Below are 24,852 nucleotides of genomic sequence, written 5' to 3' on the forward strand. Positions count from 1 at the left end.
TATATTTAATTCCGATGCAATTTCTGTGTTTCATCGTCAACGGGAAGCTCCACGGGATACAGTAAACCTGCAGACGTGCATCAGAATGTAAAACTGGTGACACAGGAAACGCTCAAAGCATAGAGAGTAGGAAGACTCAGTCTTCCTGTACTTCAGTCGGCATTGTGTCTCTTATATTTAATTCCGATACAATTTCTGTGTTTCATCGTCAATGGGAAGGTCCAAGGGATACAGTAAACCTGCAGAGGTGCATCGGAATGTAAAACTAGTGACACAGGAAACGCTCAAAACATAGACAGTAGGAAGAATCTGTCTTCAAGTACTTAAGACGGCATAGTGTCTCTTATATTTAATTTCGATGCAATTTCTGTGTTTCATCGTCAATTGTAAGGTCCAAGGGAAACAGTAAACCTGCAGAGGTGCATCGGAATGTAAAACTGGTGACACAGGAAACGCTCAAAACATAGACAGTAGGAAGACTCAGTCTTCCTGTACTTAAGTCGGCATTGTGTCTCTTATTTTTATTTCCGATGAAATTTCTGTGTTTCATCGTGAATGGGAAGGTCGAAGGGATATAGTAAACCTGCAGAGGTGCATCGGAAAATAAAACTGGTGACGCAGGAAACGCTCAAAACATAGACAGTAGGAAGACTTAGTCTTCCTGTACTTAAGTCGGCATTGTGTCTCTTATATTTAATTCCGATTCAATTTCTGTGTTTCATCGACAAGGGGAAGGTCCAAGGGATACAGTAAACCGGCAGAGGTGCATCGGAATGTAAAACTGGTGACACAGGAAACGCTCAAGACATTGACCGTACGAAGACTGTTTTCTTGTACTTAAGTCGGCATTGTGTCTCTTATATTTAATTTCGATGCAATTTCTGTGTTTCATCGTCAATGCGAAGGTCCAAGAGATACAGGAAACCTGCAGAGGTGCATCGGAATGTCAACCTGGTAACACAGGAAACGCTCAAAACATAGAGAGTAGGAAGACTCAGTCTTCCTGTACTTATGTTGGCATTGTGACTCTTATATTTAATTCCGATGCAATTTCTGTGTTTCATCGTCAATGGGAAGGTCCAAGGGATACAGTAAACCTGCAGAGTTGCATCGGAATGTAAAACTGGTGACACAGGAAAGGCTCCAAACATAGACAGAGGAAGACTCAGTCTTCCCATACTTATGTCGGCATAGTGTCTCTTATATTTATTTCCGGTGAAATGTCTGTGTTTCATCGTGAATGGGAAGGTCCAAGGGATATAGTAATCCTGCAGAGGTGCGTCAGAAAGTTAAACTGATGACACAGGAAACGCTCAAAACATAAACAGTAGGAGGACTTAGTCTTCCTGTACTTAAGTCGGCATTGTGTCTCTTATATTTAATTCCGATGCAATTTCTGTGTTTCATCGTCACTGTGAAGGTCCAAGGGATACAGTAAACCTGTAGAGGTGCATCGGAATGTAAAACTGGTGACACAGGAAACGCTCAAATTATAGACACTAGGATGACTCAGTCTTCCAGTACTTAAGTCTGCATTGTGTCTCTTATATTTAATTCCGATGCAATGTCTATGTTTCATCGTCAATGGGAAGGTCCAAGGGATACAGTAAACCTGCAGAGGTGCATCAGAATGTAAAACTGGTGACACAGGAAACGCTCAAAGCAAAGAATGTAGGAAGACTCAGTCTTCCTGTACTTAAGTCGGCATTGTGTCTCTTATATTTTATTCCGATGCAATTTCTGTGTTTCATCGTCAATGGGAAGGTCCAAGGGGTACAGTAAACCTGCAGAGGTGCATCGGAATGTAAAACTGGTGACACAGGAAACGCTCAAAACAAAGACAGTAGGAAGACTCAGTCTTCCTGTTCTTAAGTCGGCATTGTGTCGCTTATATTTAATTCCGATGAAATTTCAGTGTTTCATCGTGAATGGGAAGGTCCAAGGGATATAGTAAACCTGCAGAGGTGCATCGGAAAGTAAAGCTGATGACACAGGAAACGCTCAAAACATAGACAGTAGGAACGCATAGTCTTCCAGTACTTAAGTCGGCATTGTGTCTCTTAAACTTAATTCCGATGCAATTTCTGTGTTTCATCGTCAATGGGAAGGTCCAAGGGATACAGTAAACCTGCAGAGGTGCATTGGAATGTATAACTGGTGACACAGGGAACGCTCAAAACATTGACAGTAGGAAGACTCAGTCTTTCTGTACTTAAGTCGGCATTGTGTCTCCTATATTTAAATCCGATGCGATTTCTGTGTTTCATCGACAATGGGAAGGTCCAAGGGATACAGTAAACCTGCAGAGGTGCATCGGAATGTAAAACTGGTGACACAGGAAACGCTCAAAACATTGTCCGTACGTAGACTGTTATCTTGTACTTAAGTAGGCATAGTGTCTCTTATATTTAATTTCGATGCAATTTGTGTGTTTCATCGTCAATGGGAAGGTCCAAGGGATACAGGAAACCTGCAGAGGTGCATCAGAATGTAAAACTAATGACACATGAAACGCTCAAATCATAGACAGTAGGAAGACTCAGTCTTCCTGTACTTAAGTCGGGCCGGCCGAAGTGGCCGTGCGGTTAAAGGCGCTGCAGTCTGGAACCGCAAGTCCGCTATGGTCGCAGGTTCGAATCCTGCCTCGGGCATGGATGTTTGTGATGTCCTTAGGTTAGTTAGGTATAACTAGTTCTAAGTTCTAGGGGACTAATGACCTCAGCAGTTGAGTCCCATAGTGCTCAGAGCCATTTTTTTTTTTTACTTAAGTCGGCATTGTGTGTCTTATATTTAATTCCGATGCAATTTCTGTGTTTCATCGTCAATGGGAAGCTCCACGGGATACAGTAAACCTGCAGAGGTGCATCGGAATGTAAATCTGGTGACACAGGAAACGCTCAAATCATAGACAGTAGGAAGACTCAGTCTTCCTGTTCTTAAGTCGGCATTGTGTCTTATATTTAATTCCGATGAAATTTCAGTGTTTCATCGTGAATGGGAAGGTCCAAGGGATATAGTAAACCTGCAGAGGTGCATCGGAAAATAAAACTGGTGACGCAGGAAACGCTCAAAACATAGACAGTAGGAAGACTTAGTCTTCCTGTACTTAAGTCGGCATTGTGTCTCTTATTTTTAATTCCGATTCAATTTCTGTGTTTCATCGACAAGGGGAAGGTCCAAGGGATACAGTAAACCGGCAGAGGTGCATCGGAATGTAAAACTGGTGACACAGGAAACGCTCAAGACATTGACCGTACGAAGACTGTTTTCTTGTACTTAAGTCGGCATTGTGTCTCTTATATTTAATTTCGATGCAATTTCTGTGTTTCATCGTCAATGCGAAGGTCCAAGAGATACAGGAAACCTGCAGAGGTGCATCGGAATGTCAACCTGGTAACACAGGAAACGCTCAAAACATAGAGAGTAGGAAGACTCAGTCTTCCTGTACTTATGTTGGCATTGTGTCTCTTGTATTTAATTCCGATGAAATTTCTGTGTTTCATCGTCAATGGGAAGGTCCAAGGGATATAGTAAACCTGCAGAGGTGCATCGGAAAGTAAAACTGATGACACAGGAAACGCTCAAAACATAGACAGTAGGAACGCTTAGTCTTCCTGTACTTAAGTCGGCATTGTGTCTCTTAAACTTAATTCCGATGCAATTTCTGTGTTTCATCGTCAATGGGAAGGTCCAAGGGATACAGTAAACCTGCAGAGGTGCATCGGAATGTATAACTGGTGACACAGGGAACGCTCAAAACATTGACAGTAGGAAGACTCAGTCTTTCTGTACTTAAGTCGGCATTGTGTCTCCTATATTTAAATCCGATGCGATTTCTGTGTTTCATCGACAATGGGAAGGTCCAAGGGATACAGTAAACCTGCAGAGGTGCATCGGAATGTAAAACTGGTGACACAGGAAACGCTCAAAACATTGTCCGTACGTAGACTGTTATCTTGTACTTAAGTAGGCATAGTGTCTCTTATATTTAATTTCGATGCAATTTGTGTGTTTCATCGTCAATGGGAAGGTCCAAGGGATACAGGAAACCTGCAGAGGTGCATCAGAATGTAAAACTGGTGACACATGAAACGCTCAAATCATAGACAGTAGGAAGACTCAGTCTTCCTGTACTTAAGTCGGGCCGGCCGAAGTGGCCGTGCGGTTAAAGGCGCTGCAGTCTGGAACCGCAAGTCCGCTATGGTCGCAGGTTCGAATCCTGCCTCGGGCATGGATGTTTGTGATGTCCTTAGGTTAGTTAGGTATAACTAGTTCTAAGTTCTAGGGGACTAATGACCTCAGCAGTTGAGTCCCATAGTGCTCAGAGCCATTTTTATTTTACTTAAGTCGGCATTGTGTGTCTTATATTTAATTCCGATGCAATTTCTGTGTTTCATCGTCAACGGGAAGCTCCACGGGATACAGTAAACCTGCAGACGTGCATCAGAATGTAAAACTGGTGACACAGGAAACGCTCAAAGCATAGAGAGTAGGAAGACTCAGTCTTCCTGTACTTCAGTCGGCATTGTGTCTCTTATATTTAATTCCGATACAATTTCTGTGTTTCATCGTCAATGGGAAGGTCCAAGGGATACAGTAAACCTGCAGAGGTGCATCGGAATGTAAAACTAGTGACACAGGAAACGCTCAAAACATAGACAGTAGGAAGACTCTGTCTTCAAGTACTTAAGACGGCATAGTGTCTCTTATATTTAATTTCGATGCAATTTCTGTGTTTCATCGTCAATTGTAAGGTCCAAGGGAAACAGTAAACCTGCAGAGGTGCATCGGAATGTAAAACTGGTGACACAGGAAACGCTCAAAACATAGACAGTAGGAAGACTCAGTCTTCCTGTACTTAAGTCGGCATTGTGTCTCTTATTTTTATTTCCGATGAAATTTCTGTGTTTCATCGTGAATGGGAAGGTCGAAGGGATATAGTAAACCTGCAGAGGTGCATCGGAAAATAAAACTGGTGACGCAGGAAACGCTCAAAACATAGACAGTAGGAAGACTTAGTCTTCCTGTACTTAAGTCGGCATTGTGTCTCTTATATTTAATTCCGATTCAATTTCTGTGTTTCATCGACAAGGGGAAGGTCCAAGGGATACAGTAAACCGGCAGAGGTGCATCGGAATGTAAAACTGGTGACACAGGAAACGCTCAAGACATTGACCGTACGAAGACTGTTTTCTTGTACTTAAGTCGGCATTGTGTCTCTTATATTTAATTTCGATGCAATTTCTGTGTTTCATCGTCAATGCGAAGGTCCAAGAGATACAGGAAACCTGCAGAGGTGCATCGGAATGTCAACCTGGTAACACAGGAAACGCTCAAAACATAGAGAGTAGGAAGACTCAGTCTTCCTGTACTTATGTTGGCATTGTGACTCTTATATTTAATTCCGATGCAATTTCTGTGTTTCATCGTCAATGGGAAGGTCCAAGGGATACAGTAAACCTGCAGAGTTGCATCGGAATGTAAAACTGGTGACACAGGAAACGCTCCAAACATAGACAGAGGAAGACTCAGTCTTCCCACACTTATGTCGGCATAGTGTCTCTTATATTTATTTCCGGTGAAATGTCTGTGTTTCATCGTGAATGGGAAGGTCCAAGGGATATAGTAAACCTGCAGAGGTGCATCGGAAAGTAAAACTGATGACACAGGAAACGCTCAAAACATAGACAGTAGGAACGCTTAGTCTTCCTGTACTTAAGTCGGCATTGTGTCTCTTAAACTTAATTCCGATGCAATTTCTGTGTTTCATCGTCAATGGGAAGGTCCAAGGGATACAGTAAACCTGCAGAGGTGCATCGGAATGTAAAACTGGTGACACAGGAAACGCTCAAGACATTGACCGTACGAAGACTGTTTTCTTGTACTTAAGTCGGCATTGTGTCTCTTATATTTAATTTCGATGCAATTTCTGTGTTTCATCGTCAATGCGAAGGTCCAAGAGATACAGGAAACCTGCAGAGGTGCATCGGAATGTCAACCTGGTAACACAGGAAACGCTCAAAACATAGAGAGTAGGAAGACTCAGTCTTCCTGTACTTATGTTGGCATTGTGACTCTTATATTTAATTCCGATGCAATTTCTGTGTTTCATCGTCAATGGGAAGGTCCAAGGGATACAGTAAACCTGCAGAGTTGCATCGGAATGTAAAACTGGTGACACAGGAAACGCTCCAAACATAGACAGAGGAAGACTCAGTCTTCCCACACTTATGTCGGCATAGTGTCTCTTATATTTATTTCCGGTGAAATGTCTGTGTTTCATCGTGAATGGGAAGGTCCAAGGGATATAGTAAACCTGCAGAGGTGCATCGGAAAGTAAAACTGATGACACAGGAAACGCTCAAAACATAGACAGTAGGAACGCTTAGTCTTCCTGTACTTAAGTCGGCATTGTGTCTCTTAAACTTAATTCCGATGCGATTTCTGTGTTTCATCGACAATGGGAAGGTCCAAGGGATACAGTAAACCTGCAGAGGTGCATCGGAATGTAAAACTGGTGACACAGGAAACGCTCAAAACATTGTCCGTACGTAGACTGTTATCTTGTACTTAAGTAGGCATAGTGTCTCTTATATTTAATTTCGATGCAATTTGTGTGTTTCATCGTCGATGGGAAGGTCCAAGGGATACAGGAAACCTGCAGAGGTGCATCAGAATGTAAAACTGGTGACACATGAAACGCTCAAATCATAGACAGTAGGAAGACTCAGTCTTCCTGTACTTAAGTCGGGCCGGCCGAAGTGGCCGTGCGGTTAAAGGCGCTGCAGTCTGGAACCGCAAGTCCGCTATGGTCGCAGGTTCGAATCCTGCCTCGGGCATGGATGTTTGTGATGTCCTTAGGTTAGTTAGGTATAACTAGTTCTAAGTTCTAGGGGACTAATGACCTCAGCAGTTGAGTCCCATAGTGCTCAGAGCCATTTTTTTTTTACTTAAGTCGGCATTGTGTGTCTTATATTTAATTCCGATGCAATTTCTGTGTTTCATCGTCAATGGGAAGCTCCACGGGATACAGTAAACCTGCAGAGGTGCATCGGAATGTAAATCTGGTGACACAGGAAACGCTCAAATCATAGACAGTAGGAAGACTCAGTCTTCCTGTTCTTAAGTCGGCATTGTGTCTCTTATATTTAATTCCGATGAAATTTCAGTGTTTCATCGTGAATGGGAAGGTCCAAGGGATATAGTAAACCTGCAGAGGTGCATCGGAAAATAAAACTGGTGACGCAGGAAACGCTCAAAACATAGACAGTAGGAAGACTTAGTCTTCCTGTACTTAAGTCGGCATTGTGTCTCTTATATTTAATTCCGATTCAATTTCTGTGTTTCATCGACAAGGGGAAGGTCCAAGGGATACAGTAAACCGGCAGAGGTGCATCGGAATGTAAAACTGGTGACACAGGAAACGCTCAAGACATTGACCGTACGAAGACTGTTTTCTTGTACTTAAGTCGGCATTGTGTCTCTTATATTTAATTTCGATGCAATTTCTGTGTTTCATCGTCAATGCGAAGGTCCAAGAGATACAGGAAACCTGCAGAGGTGCATCGGAATGTCAACCTGGTAACACAGGAAACGCTCAAAACATAGAGAGTAGGAAGACTCAGTCTTCCTGTACTTATGTTGGCATTGTGTCTCTTGTATTTAATTCCGATGAAATTTCTGTGTTTCATCGTCAATGGGAAGGTCCAAGGGATATAGTAATCCTGCAGAGGTGGATCGGAAAGTAAAACTGATGACACAGGAAACGCTCAAAACATAGACAGTAGGAAGACTTAGTCTTCCTGTACTTCAGTGGGCATTGTGTCTCTTATATTTAATTCCGATGCAATTTTTGTTTTTCATCGTCAATGGGAAGGTCCAAGGGATACAGTAAACCTGCAGAGGTGCATCAGAATGTAAAACTGGTGACACAGGAAACGCTCAAAACAAAGAATGTAGGAAGACTCAGTCTTCCTGTACTTAAGTCGGCATTGTGTCTCTTATATTTTATTCCGATGCAATTTCTGTGTTTCATCGTCAATGGGAAGGTCCAAGGGGTACAGTAAACCTGCAGAGGTGCATCGGAATGTAAAACTGGTGACACAGGAAACGCTCAAAACAAAGACAGCAGGAAGACTCAGTCTTCCTGTTCTTAAGTCGGCATTGTGTCTCTTATATTTAATTCCGATGAAATTTCAGTGTTTCATCGTGAATGGGAAGGTCCAAGGGATATAGTAAACCTGCAGAGGTGCATCGGAAAGTAAAACTGATGACACAGGAAACGCTCAAAACATAGACAGTAGGAACGCTTAGTCTTCCTGTACTTAAGTCGGCATTGTGTCTCTTAAACTTAATTCCGATGCAATTTCTGTGTTTCATCGTCAATGGGAAGGTCCAAGGGATACAGTAAACCTGCAGAGGTGCATCGGAATGTATAACTGGTGACACAGGGAACGCTCAAAACATTGACAGTAGGAAGACTCAGTCTTTCTGTACTTAAGTCGGCATTGTGTCTCCTATATTTAAATCCGATGCGATTTCTGTGTTTCATCGACAATGGGAAGGTCCAAGGGATACAGTAAACCTGCAGAGGTGCATCGGAATGTAAAACTGGTGACACAGGAAACGCTCAAAACATTGTCCGTACGTAGACTTTTATCTTGTACTTAAGTAGGCATAGTGTCTCTTATATTTAATTTCGATGCAATTTGTGTGTTTCATCGTCAATGGGAAGGTCCAAGGGATACAGGAAACCTGCAGAGGTGCATCAGAATGTAAAACTGGTGACACATGAAACGCTCAAATCATAGACAGTAGGAAGACTCAGTCTTCCTGTACTTAAGTCGGGCCGGCCGAAGTGGCCGTGCGGTTAAAGGCGCTGCAGTCTGGAACCGCAAGTCCGCTATGGTCGCAGGTTCGAATCCTGCCTCGGGCATGGATGTTTGTGATGTCCTTAGGTTAGTTAGGTATAACTAGTTCTAAGTTCTAGGGGACTAATGACCTCAGCAGTTGAGTCCCATAGTGCTCAGAGCCATTTTTTTTTTACTTAAGTCGGCATTGTGTGTCTTATATTTAATTCCGATGCAATTTCTGTGTTTCATCGTCAATGGGAAGCTCCACGGGATACAGTAAACCTGCAGAGGTGCATCGGAATGTAAATCTGGTGACACAGGAAACGCTCAAATCATAGACAGTAGGAAGACTCAGTCTTCCTGTTCTTAAGTCGGCATTGTGTCTCTTATATTTAATTCCGATGAAATTTCAGTGTTTCATCGTGAATGGGAAGGTCCAAGGGATATAGTAAACCTGCAGAGGTGCATCGGAAAATAAAACTGGTGACGCAGGAAACGCTCAAAACATAGACAGTAGGAAGGCTTAGTCTTCCTGTACTTAAGTCGGCATTGTGTCTCTTATATTTAATTCCGATTCAATTTCTGTGTTTCATCGACAAGGGGAAGGTCCAAGGGATACAGTAAACCGGCAGAGGTGCATCGGAATGTAAAACTGGTGACACAGGAAACGCTCAAGACATTGACCGTACGAAGACTGTTTTCTTGTACTTAAGTCGGCATTGTGTCTCTTATATTTAATTTCGATGCAATTTCTGTGTTTCATCGTCAATGCGAAGGTCCAAGAGATACAGGAAACCTGCAGAGGTGCATCGGAATGTCAACCTGGTAACACAGGAAACGCTCAAAACATAGAGAGTAGGAAGACTCAGTCTTCCTGTACTTATGTTGGCATTGTGTCTCTTGTATTTAATTCCGATGAAATTTCTGTGTTTCATCGTCAATGGGAAGGTCCAAGGGATATAGTAATCCTGCAGAGGTGGATCGGAAAGTAAAACTGATGACACAGGAAACGCTCAAAACATAGACAGTAGGAAGACTTAGTCTTCCTGTACTTCAGTGGGCATTGTGTCTCTTATATTTAATTCCGATGCAATTTTTGTTTTTCATCGTCAATGGGAAGGTCCAAGGGATACAGTAAACCTGCAGAGGTGCATCAGAATGTAAAACTGGTGACACAGGAAACGCTCAAAACAAAGAATGTAGGAAGACTCAGTCTTCCTGTACTTAAGTCGGCATTGTGTCTCTTATATTTTATTCCGAAGCAATTTCTGTGTTTCATCGTCAATGGGAAGGTCCAAGGGGTACAGTAAACCTGCAGAGGTGCATCGGAATGTAAAACTGGTGACACAGGAAACGCTCAAAACAAAGACAGCAGGAAGACTCAGTCTTCCTGTTCTTAAGTCGGCATTGTGTCTCTTATATTTAATTCCGATGAAATTTCAGTGTTTCATCGTGAATGGGAAGGTCCAAGGGATATAGTAAACCTGCAGAGGTGCATCGGAAAGTAAAACTGATGACACAGGAAACGCTCAAAACATAGACAGTAGGAACGCTTAGTCTTCCTGTACTTAAGTCGGCATTGTGTCTCTTAAATTTAATTCCGATGCAATTTCTGTGTTTCATCGTCAATGGGAAGGTCCAAGGGATACAGTAAACCTGCAGAGGTGCATCGGAATGTAAAACTGGTAACACAGGAAACGCTCAAAACATAGACTGTAGGAAGACTCAGTCTTCCTGTACTTAAGTCGGCATTGTGTATCTTATACTTAATTCCGATGCAATTTCTGTGTTTCATCGTCAATGGGAAGGTCCAAGGGATACAGGAAACCTGCAGAGGTGCATCAGAATGTAAAACTGGTAACACAGGAAACGCTCAAAACATAGACTGTAGGAAGACTCAGTCTTCCTGTACTTAAGTCGGCATTGTGTATCTTATACTTAATTCCGATGCAATTTCTGTGTTTCATCGTCAATGGGAAGGTCCAAGGGATACAGTAAACCTGCAGTGGTGCATCGGAATGTAAAACTGGTGACACAGGAAACTCTCAAGACATTGACCGTACGAAGACTGTTTTCTTGTACTTAAGTCGGCATTGTGTCTCTTATATTTAATTTCGATGCAATTTCTGTGATTCATCGTCAATGGGAAGGTCCAAGGGAAACAGTAAACCTGCAGAGATGCATCGGAATGTAAAACTGGTGACACAGGAAACGCTCAAAACATAGACAGTAGGAAGACTCAGTCTTCCTGTACTTAAGTCGGCATTGTGTCTCTTATATTTATTTCCGTGAAATTTCTATGTTTCATCGTCAACGGGAAGGTCCAAGGGATACAGTAAACCTGCAGAGGTGCATCAGAATATAAAACTGGTGACACAGGAAACGCTCAATTCATAGACTTTAGGAAGACTCAGTCTTCCTGTACTTAAGTCGGCATTGTGTCTCTTATATTTAATTCCGATGCAATTTCGGTGTTTCATCGTCAATGGGAAGGTCCAAGGGATACAGTAAACCTGCAGAGGTGCATCGGAATGTAAAACTAGTGACACAGGAAACGCTCAAAACATAGACAGTAGGAAGACTCTGTCTTCATGTGCTTAAGTCGGCATTGTGTCTCTTATATTTAATTGCGATGCAATTTCTGTGTTGCATCGTCAATGGGATGGTCCAAGGGAAACAGTAAACCTGCAGAGGTGCATCGGAATGTAAAACTGGTGACACAGGAAACGCTCAAAACATAGACAGTAGGAAGACTCAGTCTTCCTGTAATTAAGAGCGGCATTGTGTCTCTTATATTTATTTCCGATGAAATTTCTATGTTTCATCGTCAATGGGAAGGTCCAAGGGAAACAGTAAACCTGCAGAGGTGCATCGGAATGTAAAACTGGTGACACAGGAAACGCTCAAATCATAGACAGTAGGAAGACTCTGTCTTCCTGTACTTAAGTCGGCATTGTGTATCTTATATATAATTCCGATGCAATTTCTGTGTTTCATCGTCAATGGGAAGGTCCAAGGGATACAGTAAGCCTCCAGAGGTGCATCAGAATGTAAAACTGGTGACACAGGAAACGCTCAAAGCATAGAGTGTAGGAAGACTCAGTCTTCCTGTACTTCAGTCGGCAGTGTGTCTCTTATATTTAATTCCGATGCAATTTCTGTGTTTCATCGTCAATGGGAAGGTCCAAGTGAAACAGTAAACCTGCAGAGGTGCATAGTAATGTAAAACTGGTGACACAGGAAACGCTCAAAACATAGACAGTAGGAAGACTCAGTCTTCCTGTACTTAAGTCGGCATTGTGTCTCTTATATTTATTTCCGATGAAATTTCTATGTTTCATCGTCAATGGGAAGGTCCAACGGATACAGTAAACCTGCAGAGGTGCATCAGAATGTAAAAGTGATGACACAGGAAACGCTCAACACATAGACAGTAGGAAGACTCACTCTTCCAGTACTTAAGTCGGCATTGTGTCTCTTATAATTAATTCCGAAGCAATTTCTGTGTTTCATCGTCAATGGGAAGGTCCAAGGGAAACAGTAAACCTGCAGAGGTGCATCGGAATGTAAAACTGGTGACACAGGAAACGCTCAAAACATAGACAGTAGGAAGACTCAGTCTTCCTGTACTTAAGTCGGCATTGTGTCTCTTGTATTTAATTCCGATCAAATTTCTGTGTTTCATCGTGAATGGGAAGGCCCAAGGAATACAGTAAACCTGCAGAGGTGCATCGGAATGTAAAACTAGTGACACAGGAAACGCTCAAAACATAGACAGTAGGAAGACTCTGTCTTCCTGTACTTAAGTCGGAATTGTGTCTCTTATATTTAATTCCGATGCAATCTCTGTGTTTCATCGTCAATGGGAAGGTCCAAGGGATACAGTAAGCCTCCAGAGGTGCATCAGAATGTAAAACTGGTGACACAGGAAACGCTCAACCCATAGACAGTAGGAAGACTCAATCTTCCTGTACTTAAGTCGGCATTGTGTCTCTTATATTTAATTCCGATGCAATTTCTGTGTTTCATCGTCAATGGGAAGGTCCAAGGAATACAGTAAACCTGCAGAGGTGCATCGGAATGTAAAACTAGTGACACAGGAAACGCTCAAAACATAGACAGTAGGAAGACTCTGTCTTCCTGTACTTAAGTCGGCATTGTGTCTCTTATATTTAATTCCGATGCAATTTCTGTGTTTCATCGTCAATGGGAAGGTCCAAGGCATACAGTAAGCCTGCAGAGGTGCATCAGAATATAAAACTGGTGACACAGGAAACGCTCAAAGCATAGAGAGTAGGAAGACTCAGTCTTCCTGTACTTCAGTCGGCATTGTGTCTCTTATATTTAATTCCGATGCAATTTCTGTGTTTCATCGTCAATGGGAAGGTCCAAGGGATACAGTAAACCTGCAGAGGTGCATCGGAATGTAAAACTGGTGACACAGGAAACGCTCAAAACATAGACAGTAGGAAGACTCAGTCTTTCTGTACTTAAGTCGGCATTGTGTCTCCTATATTTAATTCCGATGCGATTTCTGTGTTTCATCGACAATGGGAAGGTCCAAGGGATACAGTAAACCTGCAGAGGTGCATCGGAATGTAAAACTGGTGACACAGGAAACGCTCAAAACATTGTCCGTACGTAGACTGTTATCTTGTACTTATGTAGGCATTGTGTCTCTTATATTTAATTCCGATGCGATTTCTGTGTTTCATCGACAAGGGGAAGGTCCAAGGGATACAGTAAACCTGCAGAGGTGCATCGGAATGTAAAACTGGTGACACAGGAAACGCTCAAAACATTGTCCGTACGTAGACTGTTATCTTGTACTTAAGTAGGCATAGTGTCTCTTATATTTAATTCCGATGCAATTTGTGTGTTTCATCGTCAATGGGAAGGTCCAGGGGATACAGGAAACCTGCAGAGGTGCATCAGAATGTAAAACTGGTGACACATGAAACGCTCAAATCATAGACAGTAGGAAGACTCAGTCTTCCTGTACTTAAGTCGGGCCGGCCAAAGTGGCCGTGCGGTTAAAGGCGCTGCAGTCTGGAACCGCAAGTCCGCTACGGTCGCAGGTTCGAATCCTGCCTCAGGCATGGATGTTTGTGATGTCCTTAGGTTAGTTAGGTATAACTAGTTCTAAGTTCTAGGGGACTAATGACCTCAGCAGTTGAGTCCCATAGTGCTCAGAGCCATTTTTTTTTTACTTAAGTCGGCATTGTGTGCCTTATATTTAATTCCGATGCAATTTCTGTGTTTCATCGTCAATGGGAAGCTCCACGGGATACAGTAAACCTGCAGAGGTGCATCGGAATGTAAATCTGGTGACACAGGAAACGCTCAAATCATAGACAGTAGGAAGACTCAGTCTTCCTATACTTAAGTCGGCATTGTGTCTCTTATTTTTATTTCCGATGAAATTTCTGTGTTTCATCGTGAATGGGAAGGTCCAAGGGATATAGTAAACCTGCAGAGGTGCATCGGAAAATAAAACTGGTGACGCAGGAAACGCTCAAAACATAGACAGTAGGAAGACTTAGTCTTCCCATACTTATGTCGGCATAGTGTCTCTTATATTTAATTTCGATGCAATTTCTGTGTTTCATCGTCAATTGTAAGGTCCAAGGGAAACAGTAAACCTGCAGAGGTGCATCGGAATGTAAAACTGGTGACACAGGAAACGCTCAAAACATAGACAGTAGGAAGACTCATTCTTCCTGTACTTAAGTCTTCATTGTGTCTCTTATATTTAATTCCGATGCAATTTCTGTGTTTCATCGTCAATGCGAAGGTCCAAGAGATACAGGAAACCTGCAGAGGTGCATCGGAATGTCAACCTGGTAACACAGGAAACGCTCAAAACATAGAGAGTTGGAAGACTCAGTCTTCCTGTACTTATGTTGGCATTGTGACTCTTATATTTAATTCCGATGCAATTTCTGTGTTTCATCGTCAATGGGAAGGTCCAAGGGATACAGTAAACCTGCAGAGTTGCATCGGAATGTAAAACTGGTGACACAGGAAAGGCTCCAAACATAGACAGAGGAAGACTCAGTCTTCCCATACTTATGTCGGCATAGTGTCTCTTATATTTATTTCCGATGAAATGTCTGTGTTTCATCGTGAATGGGAAGGTCCAAGGGATATAGTAAACCTGCAGAGGTGCGTCAGAAAGTTAAACTGATGACACAGGAAACGCTCAAAACATAAACAGTAGGAGGACTTAGTCTTCCTGTACTTAAGTCGGCATTGTGTCTCTTATATTTAATTCCGATGCAATTTCTGTGTTTCATCGTCAATGGGAAGGTCCAAGGGATACAGTAAACCTGTAGAGGTGCATCGGAACGTAAAACTGGTGACACAGGAAACGCTCAAATTATAGACACTAGGAAGACTCAGTCTTCCAGTACTTAAGTCTGCATTGTGTCTCTTATATTTAATTCCGATGCAATGTCTATGTTTCATCGTCAATGGGAAGGTCCAAGGGATACAGTAAACCTGCAGAGGTGCATCAGAATGTAAAACTGGTGACACAGGAAACGCTCAAAACATAGAATGTAGGAAGACTCAGTCTTCCTGTACTTAAGTCGGCATTGTGTCTCTTATATTTTATTCCGATGCAATTTCTGTGTTTCATCGTCAATGGGAAGGTCCAAGGGGTACAGTAAACCTGCAGAGGTGCATCGGAATGTAAAACTGGTGACACAGGAAACGCTCAAAACAAAGACAGTAGGAAGACTCAGTCTTCCTGTTCTTAAGTCGGCATTGTGTCTCTTATATTTAATTCCGATGAAATTTCAGTGTTTCATCGTGAATGGGAAGGTCCAAGGGATATAGTAAACCTGCAGAGGTGCATCGGAAAGTAAAACTGATGACACAGGAAACGCTCAAAACATAGACAGTAGGAACGCTTAGTCTTCCTGTACTTAAGTCGGCATTGTGTCTCTTAAATTTAATTCCGATGCAATTTCTGTGTTTCATCGTCAATGGGAAGGTCCAAGGGATACAGTAAACCTGCAGAGGTGCATCGGAATGTATAACTGGTGACACAGGAAACGCTCAAAACATTGACAGTAGGAAGACTCAGTCTTTCTGTACTTAAGTCGGCATTGTGTCTCCTATATTTAAATCCGATGCGATTTCTGTGTTTCATCGACAATGGGAAGGTCCAAGGGATACAGTAAACCTGCAGAGGTGCATCGGAATGTAAAACTGGTGACACAGGAAACGCTCAAAACATTGTCCGTACGTAGACTGTTATCTTGTACTTAAGTAGGCATAGTGTCTCTTATATTTAATTTCGATGCAATTTGTGTGTTTCATCGTCAATGGGAAGGTCCAAGGGATACAGGAAACCTGCAGAGGTGCATCAGAATGTAAAACTGGTGACACATGAAACGCTCAAATCATAGACAGTAGGAAGACTCAGTCTTCCTGTACTTAAGTCGGGCCGGCCGAAGTGGCCGTGCGGTTAAAGGTGCTGCAGTCTGGAACCGCAAGTCCGCTACGGTCGCAGGTTCGAATCCTGCCTCGGGCATGGATGTTTGTGATGTCCTTAGGTTAGTTAGGTATAACTAGTTCTAAGTTCTAGGGGACTAGTGACCTCAGCAGTTGAGTCCCATAGTGCTCAGAGCCATTTTTTTTACTTAAGTCGGCATTGTGTGTCTTATATTTAATTCCGATGCAATTTCTGTGTTTCATCGTCAATGGGAAGCTCCACGGGATACAGTAAACATGCAGACGTGCATCAGAATGTAAAACTGGTGACACAGGAAACGCTCAAAGCATAGAGAGTAGGAAGACTCAGTCTTCCTGTACTTCAGTCGGCATTGTGTCTCTTATATTTAATTCCGATGCAATTTCTGTGTTTCATCGTCAATGGGAAGGTCCAAGGGATACAGTAAACCTGCAGAGGTGCATCGGAATGTAAAACTAGTGACACAGGAAACGCACAAAACATAGACAGTAGGAAGACTCTGTCTTCATGTACTTAAGACGGCATAGTGTCTCTTATATTTAATTTCGATGCAATTTCTGTGTTTCATCGTCAATTGTAAGGTCCAAGGGAAACAGTAAACCTGCAGATGTGCATCGGAATGTAAAACTGGTGACACAGGAAACGCTCAAATCATAGACAGTAGGAAGACGCAGTCTTCCTGTACTTAAGTCGGCATTGTGTCTCTTATATTTATTTCCGATGAAATTTCTATGTTTCATCGTCAATGGGAAGGTCCAAGGGATACAGTAAACCTGCAGAGGTGCATCAGAATAAAAACTGTTGACACAGGAAACGCTCAACACATAGACAGTAGGAAGACTCATTCTTCCTGTACTTAAGTCGGCATTGTGTCTCCTATATTTAAATCCGATGCGATTTCTGTGTTTCATCGACAATGGGAAGGTCCAAGGGATACAGTAAACCTGCAGAGGTGCATCGGAATGTCAACCTGGTAACACAGGAAACGCTCAAAACATAGAGAGTAGGAAGACTCAGTCTTCCTGTACTTATGTTGGCATTGTGACTCTTTTATTTAATTCCGACGCAATTTCTGTGTTTCATCGTCAATGGGAAGGTCCAAGGGATACAGTAAACCGGCAGAGGTGCATCGGAATGTAAAACTGGTGACACAGGAAACGCTCAAGACATTGACCGTACGAAGACTGTTTTCTTGTACTTAAGTCGGCATTGTGTCTCTTATATTTAATTTCGATGCAATTTCTGTGTTTCATCGTCAATGCGAAGGTCCAAGAGATACAGGAAACCTGCAGAGGTGCATCGGAATGTCAACCTGGTAACACAGGAAACGCTCAAATCATAGACAGTAGGAAGACGCAGTCTTCCTGTACTTAAGTCGGCATTGTGTCTCTTATATTTATTTCCGATGAAATTTCTATGTTTCATCGTCAATGGGAAGGTCCAAGGGATACAGTAAACCTGCAGAGGTGCATCAGAATAAAAACTGTTGACACAGGAAACGCTCAACACATAGACAGTAGGAAGACTCATTCTTCCTGTACTTAAGTCGGCATTGTGTCTCCTATATTTAAATCCGATGCGATTTCTGTGTTTCATCGACAATGGGAAGGTCCAAGGGATACAGTAAACCTGCAGAGGTGCACCAGAATGTAAAACTGGTGACACAGGAAACGCTCAAAACAAAGAATGTAGGAAGACTCAGTCTTCCTGTACTTAAGTCGGCATTGTGTCTCTTATATTTTATTCCGATGCAATTTCTGTGTTTCATCGTCAATGGGAAGGTCCAAGGGGTACAGTAAACCTGCAGAGGTGCATCGGAATGTAAAACTGGTGACACAGGAAACGCTCAAAACAAAGACAGTAGGAAGACTCAGTCTTCCTGTTCTTAAGTCGGCATTGTGTCTCTTATATTTAATTCCGATGAAATTTCAGTGTTTCATCGTGAATGGGAAGGTCCAAGGGATATAGTAAACCTGCAGAGGTGCATCGGAAAGTAAAACTGATGACACAGGAAACGCTCAAAACATAGACAGTAGGAACGCTTAGTCTTCCTGTACTTAAGTCGGCGTTGTGTCTCTTAAATTTAATTCCGATGCAATTTCTGTGTTTCATCGTCAATGCGAAGGTCCAAGGGATACAGTAAACCTGCAGAGGTGCATCGGAATGTATAACTGGTGACACAGGAAACGCTCAAAACATTGACAGTAGGAAGACTCAGTCTTTCTGTACTTAAGTCGGCATTGTGTCTCCTATATTTAAATCCGTTGCGATTTCTGTGTTTCATCGACAATGGGAAGGTCCAAGGGATACAGTAAACCTGCAGAGGTGCATCGGAATGTAAAACTAGTGACACAGGAAACGCTCAAACATTGTCCGTACGTAGACTGTTATCTTGTACTTAAGTAGGCATAGTGTCTCTTATATTTAATTTCGATGCAATTTGTGTGTTTCATCGTCAACGGGAAGGTCCAAGGGATACAGTAAACCTGCAGAGGTGCATCGGAATGTAAAACTAGTGACACAGGAAACGCTCAAAACATAGACAGTAGGAAGACTCTGTCTTCATGTACTTAAGACGGCATAGAGTCTCTTATATTTAATTTCGATGCAATTTCTGTGTTTCATCGTCAATTGTAAGGTCCAAGGGAAACAGTAAACCTGCAGAGGTGCATCGGAATGTAAAACTGGTGACACAGGAAACGCTCAAATCATAGACAGTAGGAAGACGCAGTCTTCCTGTACTTAAGTCGGCATTGTGTCTCTTATATTTATTTCCGATGAAATTTCTATGTTTCATCGTCAATGGGAAGGTCCAAGGGATACAGTAAACCTGCAGAGGTGCATCAGAATAAAAACTGTTGACACAGGAAACGCTCAACACATAGACAGTAGGAAGACTCATTCTTCCTGTACTTAAGTCGGCATTGTGTCTCCTATATTTAAATCCGATGCGATTTCTGTGTTTCATCGACAATGGGAAGGTCCAAGGGATACAGTAAACCTGCAGAGGTGCATCGGAATGTCAACCTGGTAACACAGGAAACGCTCAAAACATAGAGAGTAGGAAGACTCAGTCTTCCTGTACTTATGTTGGCATTGTGACTCTTATATTTAATTCCGATGCAATTTCTGTGTTTCATCGTCAATGGGAAGGTCCAAGGGATACAGTAAACCTGCAGAGTTGCATCGGAATGTAAAACTGGTGACACAGGAAACGCTCCAAACATAGACAGAGGAAGACTCAGTCTTCCCATACTTATGACGGCATAGTGTCTCTTATATTTATTTCCGATGAAATGTCTGTGTTTCATCGTGAATGGGAAGGTCCAAGGGATATAGTAAACCTGCAGAGGTGCGTCAGAAAGTTAAACTGATGACACAGGAAATGCTCAAAACATAAACAGTAGGAGGACTTAGTCTTCCTGTACTTAAGTGGGCATTGTGTCTCTTATATTTAATTCCGATGCAATTTCTGTGTTTCATCGTCACTGTGAAGGTCCAAGGGATACAGTAAACCTGTAGAGGTGCATCGGAACGTAAAACTGGTGACACAGGAAACGATCAAATTATAGACACTAGGAAGACTCAGTCTTCCAGTACTTAGGTCTGCATTGTGTCTCTTATATTTAATTCCGATGCAATGTCTATGTTTCATCGTCAATGGGAAGGTCCAAGGGATACAGTAAACCTGCAGAGGTGCATCAGAATGTAAAACTGGTGACACAGGAAACGCTCAAAACATAGATTGTAGGAAGACTCAGTCTTCCTGTACTTAAGTCGGCATTGTGTCTCTTATATTTTATTCCGATGCAATTTCTGTGTTTCATCGTCAATGGGAAGGTCCAAGGGGTACAGTAAACCTGCAGAGGTGCATCGGAATGTAAAACTGGTGACACAGGAAACGCTCAAAACAAAGACAGTAGGAAGACTCAGTCTTCCTGTTCTTAAGTCGGCATTGTGTCTCTTATATTTAATTCCGATGAAATTTCAGTGTTTCATCGTGAATGGGAAGGTCGAAGGGATATAGTAAACCTGCAGAGGTGCATCGGAAAGTAAAACTGATGACACAGGAAACGCTCAAAACATAGACAGTAGGAACGCTTAGTCTTCCTGTACTTAAGTCGGCATTGTGTCTCTTAAACTTAATTCCGATGCAATTTCTGTGTTTCATCGTCAATGGGAAGGTCCAAGGGATACAGTAAACCTGCAGAGGTGCATCGGAATGTATAACTGGTGACACAGGAAACGCTCAAAACATTGACAGTAGGAAGACTCAGTCTTTCTGTACTTAAGTCGGCATTGTGTCTCCTATATTTAAATCCGATGCGATTTCTGTGTTTCATCGACAATGGGAAGGTCCAAGGGATACAGTAAACCTGCAGAGGTGCATCGGAATGTAAAACTGGTGACACAGGAAACGCTCAAAACATTGTCCGTACGTAGACTGTTATCTTGTACTTAAGTAGGCATAGTGTCTCTTATATTTAATTCCGATGCAATTTGTGTGTTTCATCGTCAATGGGAAGGTCCAGGGGATACAGGAAACCTGCAGAGGTGCATCAGAATGTAAAACTGGTGACACATGAAACGCTCAAATCATAGACAGTAGGAAGACTCAGTCTTCCTGTACTTAAGTCGGGCCGGCCAAAGTGGCCGTGCGGTTAAAGGCGCTGCAGTCTGGAACCGCAAGTCCGCTACGGTCGCAGGTTCGAATCCTGCCTCGGGCATGGATGTTTGTGATGTCCTTAGGTTAGTTAGGTATAACTAGTTCTAAGTTCTAGGGGACTAATGACCTCAGCAGTTGAGTCCCATAGTGCTCAGAGCCATTTTTTTTTTACTTAAGTCGGCATTGTGTGCCTTATATTTAATTCCGATGCAATTTCTGTGTTTCATCGTCAATGGGAAGCTCCACGGGATACAGTAAACCTGCAGAGGTGCATCGGAATGTAAATCTGGTGACACAGGAAACGCTCAAATCATAGACAGTAGGAAGACTCAGTCTTCCTATACTTAAGTCGGCATTGTGTCTCTTATTTTTATTTCCGATGAAATTTCTGTGTTTCATCGTGAATGGGAAGGTCCAAGGGATATAGTAAACCTGCAGAGGTGCATCGGAAAATAAAACTGGTGACGCAGGAAACGCTCAAAACATAGACAGTAGGAAGACTTAGTCTTCCTGTACTTAAGTCGGCATTGTGTCTCTTATATTTAATTCCGATTCAATTTCTGGGTTTCATCGACAAGGGGAAGGTCCAAGGGATACAGTAAACCGGCAGAGGTGCATCGGAATGTAAAACTGGTGACACAGGAAACGCTCAAGACATTGACCGTACGAAGACTGTTTTCTTGTACTTAAGTCGGCATTGTGTCTCTTATATTTAATTTCGATGCAATTTCTGTGTTTCATCGCCAATGCGAAGGTCCAAGAGATACAGGAAACCTGCAGAGGTGCATCGGAATGTCAACCTGGTAACACAGGAAACGCTCAAAACATAGAGAGTAGGAAGACTCAGTCTTCCTGTACTTATGTTGGCATTGTGACTCTTATATTTAATTCCGATGCAATTTCTGTGTTTCATCGTCAATGGGAAGGTCCAAGGGATACAGTAAACATGCAGAGTTGCATCGGAATGAAAAACTGGTGCCACAGGAAACGCTCCAAACATAGACAGAGGAAGACTCAGTCTTCCCATACTTATGTCGGCATAGTGTCTCTTATATTTATTTCCGATGAAATGTCTGTGTTTCATCGTGAATGGGAAGGTCCAAGGGATATAGTAAACCTGCAGAGGTGCGTCAGAAAGTTAAACTGATGACACAGGAAACGCTCAAAACATAAACAGTAGGAGGACTTAGTCTTCCTGTACTTAAGTCGGCATTGTGTCTCTTATATTTAATTCCGATGCAATTTCTGTCTTTTATCGTCACTGTGAAGGTCCAAGGGATACAGTAAACCTGTAGAGGTGCATCGGAATGTAAAACTGGTGACACAGGAAACGCTCAAATTATAGACACTAGGAAGACTCAGTCTTCCAGTACTTAAGTCTGCATTGTGTCTCTTATATTTAATTCTGATGCAATGTCTATGTTTCGTCGTCAATCGGAAGGTCCAAGGGATACAGTAAACCTGCAGAGGTGCATCAGAATGTAAAACTGGTGACACAGGAAGCGCTCAAAACAAAGAATGTAGGAAGACTCAGTCTTCCTGTACTTAAGTCGGCATTGTGTCTCTTATATTTTATTCCGATGCAATTTCTGTGTTTCATCGTCAATGGGAAGGTCCAAGGGGTACAGTAAACCTGCAGAGGTGCATCGGAATGTAAAACTGGTGACACAGGAAACGCTCAAAACAAAGACAGTAGGAAGACTCAGTCTTCCTGTTCTTAAGTCGGCATTGTGTCTCTTATATTTAATTCCGATGAAATTTCAGTGTTTCATCGTGAATGGGAAGGTCCAAGGGATATAGTACACCTGCAGAGGTGCATCGGAAAGTAAAACTGATGACACAGGAAACGCTCAAAACATAGACAGTAGGAACGCTTAGTCTTCCTGTACTTAAGTCGGCATTGTGTCTCTTAAATTCAATTCCGATGCAATTTCTGTGTTTCATCGTCAATGGGAAGGTCCAAGGGATACAGTAAACCTGCAGAGGTGCATCGGAATGTATAACTGGTGACACAGGAAACGCTCAAAACATTGACAGTAGGAAGACTCAGTCTTTCTGTACTTAAGTCGGCATTGTGTCTCCTATATTTAAATCCGATGCGATTTCTGTGTTTCATCGACAATGGGAAGGTCCAAGGGATACAGTAAACCTGCAGAGGTGCATCGGAATGTAAAACTGGTGACACAGGAAACGCTCAAACATTGTCCGAACGGAGACTGTTATCTTGTACTTAAGTAGGCATAGTGTCTCTTATATTTAATTTCGATGCAATTTGTGTGTTTCATCGTCAATGGGAAGGTCCAAGGGATACAGGAAACCTGCAGAGGTGCATCAGAATGTATAACTGGTGACACATGAAACGCTCAAATCATAGACAGTAGGAAGACTCAGTCTTCCTGTACTTAAGTCGGGCCGGCCGAAGTGGCCGTGCGGTTAAAGGCGCTGCAGTCTGGAACCGCAAGTCCGCTACGGTCGCAGGTTCGAATCCTGCCTCGGGCATGGATGTTTGTGATGTCCTTAGGTTAGTTAGGTATAACTAGTTCTAAGTTCTAGGGGACTAATGACCTCAGCAGTTGAGTCCCATAGTGCTCAGAGCCATTTTTATTTTACTTAAGTAGGCATTGTGTGTCTTATATTTAATTCCGATGCAATTTCTGTGTTTCATCGTCAATGGGAAGCTCCACGGGATACAGTAAACCTGCAGACGTGCATCAGAATGTAAAACTGGTGACACAGGAAACGCTCAAAGCATAGAGAGTAGGAAGACTCAGTCTTCCTGTACTTCAGTCGGCATTGTGTCTCTTATATTTAATTCCGATGCAATTTCTGTGTTTCATCGTCAATGGGAAGGTCCAAGGGATACAGTAAACCTGCAGAGGTGCATCGGAATGTAAAACTAGTGACACAGGAAACGCTCAAAACATAGACAGTAGGAAGACTCTGTCTTCATGTACTTAAGACGGCATAGTGTCTCTTATATTTAATTTCGATGCAATTTCTGTGTTTCATCGTCAATTGTAAGGTCCAAGGGAAACAGTAAACCTGCAGAGGTGCATCGGAATGTAAAACTGGTGACACAGGAAACGCTCAAAACATAGACAGTAGGAAGACTCATTCTTCCTGTACTTAAGTCGGCATTGTGTCTCTTATATTTAATTCCGATGCAATTTCTGTGTTTCATCGTCAATGCGAAGGTCCAAGAGATACAGGAAACCTGCAGACGTGCATCGGAATGTCAACCTGGTAACACAGGAAACGCTCAAAACATAGAGAGTTGGAAGACTCAGTCTTCCTGTACTTATGTTGGCATTGTGACTCTTATATTTAATTCCGATGCAATTTCTGTGTTTCATCGTCAATGGGAAGGTCCAAGGGATACAGTAAACCTGCAGAGTTGCATCGGAATGTAAAACTGGTGACACAGGAAAGGCTCCAAACATAGACAGAGGAAGACTCAGTCTTCCCATACTTATGTCGGCATAGTGTCTCTTATATTTATTTCCGATGAAATGTCTGTGTTTCATCGTGAATGGGAAGGTCCAAGGGATATAGTAAACCTGCAGAGGTGCGACAGAAAGTTAAACTGATGACACAGGAAACGCTCAAAACATAAACAGTAGGAGGACTTAGTCTTCCTGTACTTAAGTCGGCATTGTGTCTCTTATATTTAATTCCGATGCAATTTCTGTGTTTCATCGTCAATGGGAAGGTCCAAGGGATACAGTAAACCTGTAGAGGTGCATCGGAACGTAAAACTGGTGACACAGGAAACGCTCAAATTATAGACACTAGGAAGACTCAGTCTTTCAGTACTTAAGTCTGCATTGTGTCTCTTATATTTAATTCCGATGCAA

Source organism: Schistocerca nitens, chromosome 7, assembly GCF_023898315.1.
Source record: "Schistocerca nitens isolate TAMUIC-IGC-003100 chromosome 7, iqSchNite1.1, whole genome shotgun sequence".
NCBI classification, from domain to species: Eukaryota; Metazoa; Arthropoda; class Insecta; order Orthoptera; family Acrididae; genus Schistocerca; species Schistocerca nitens.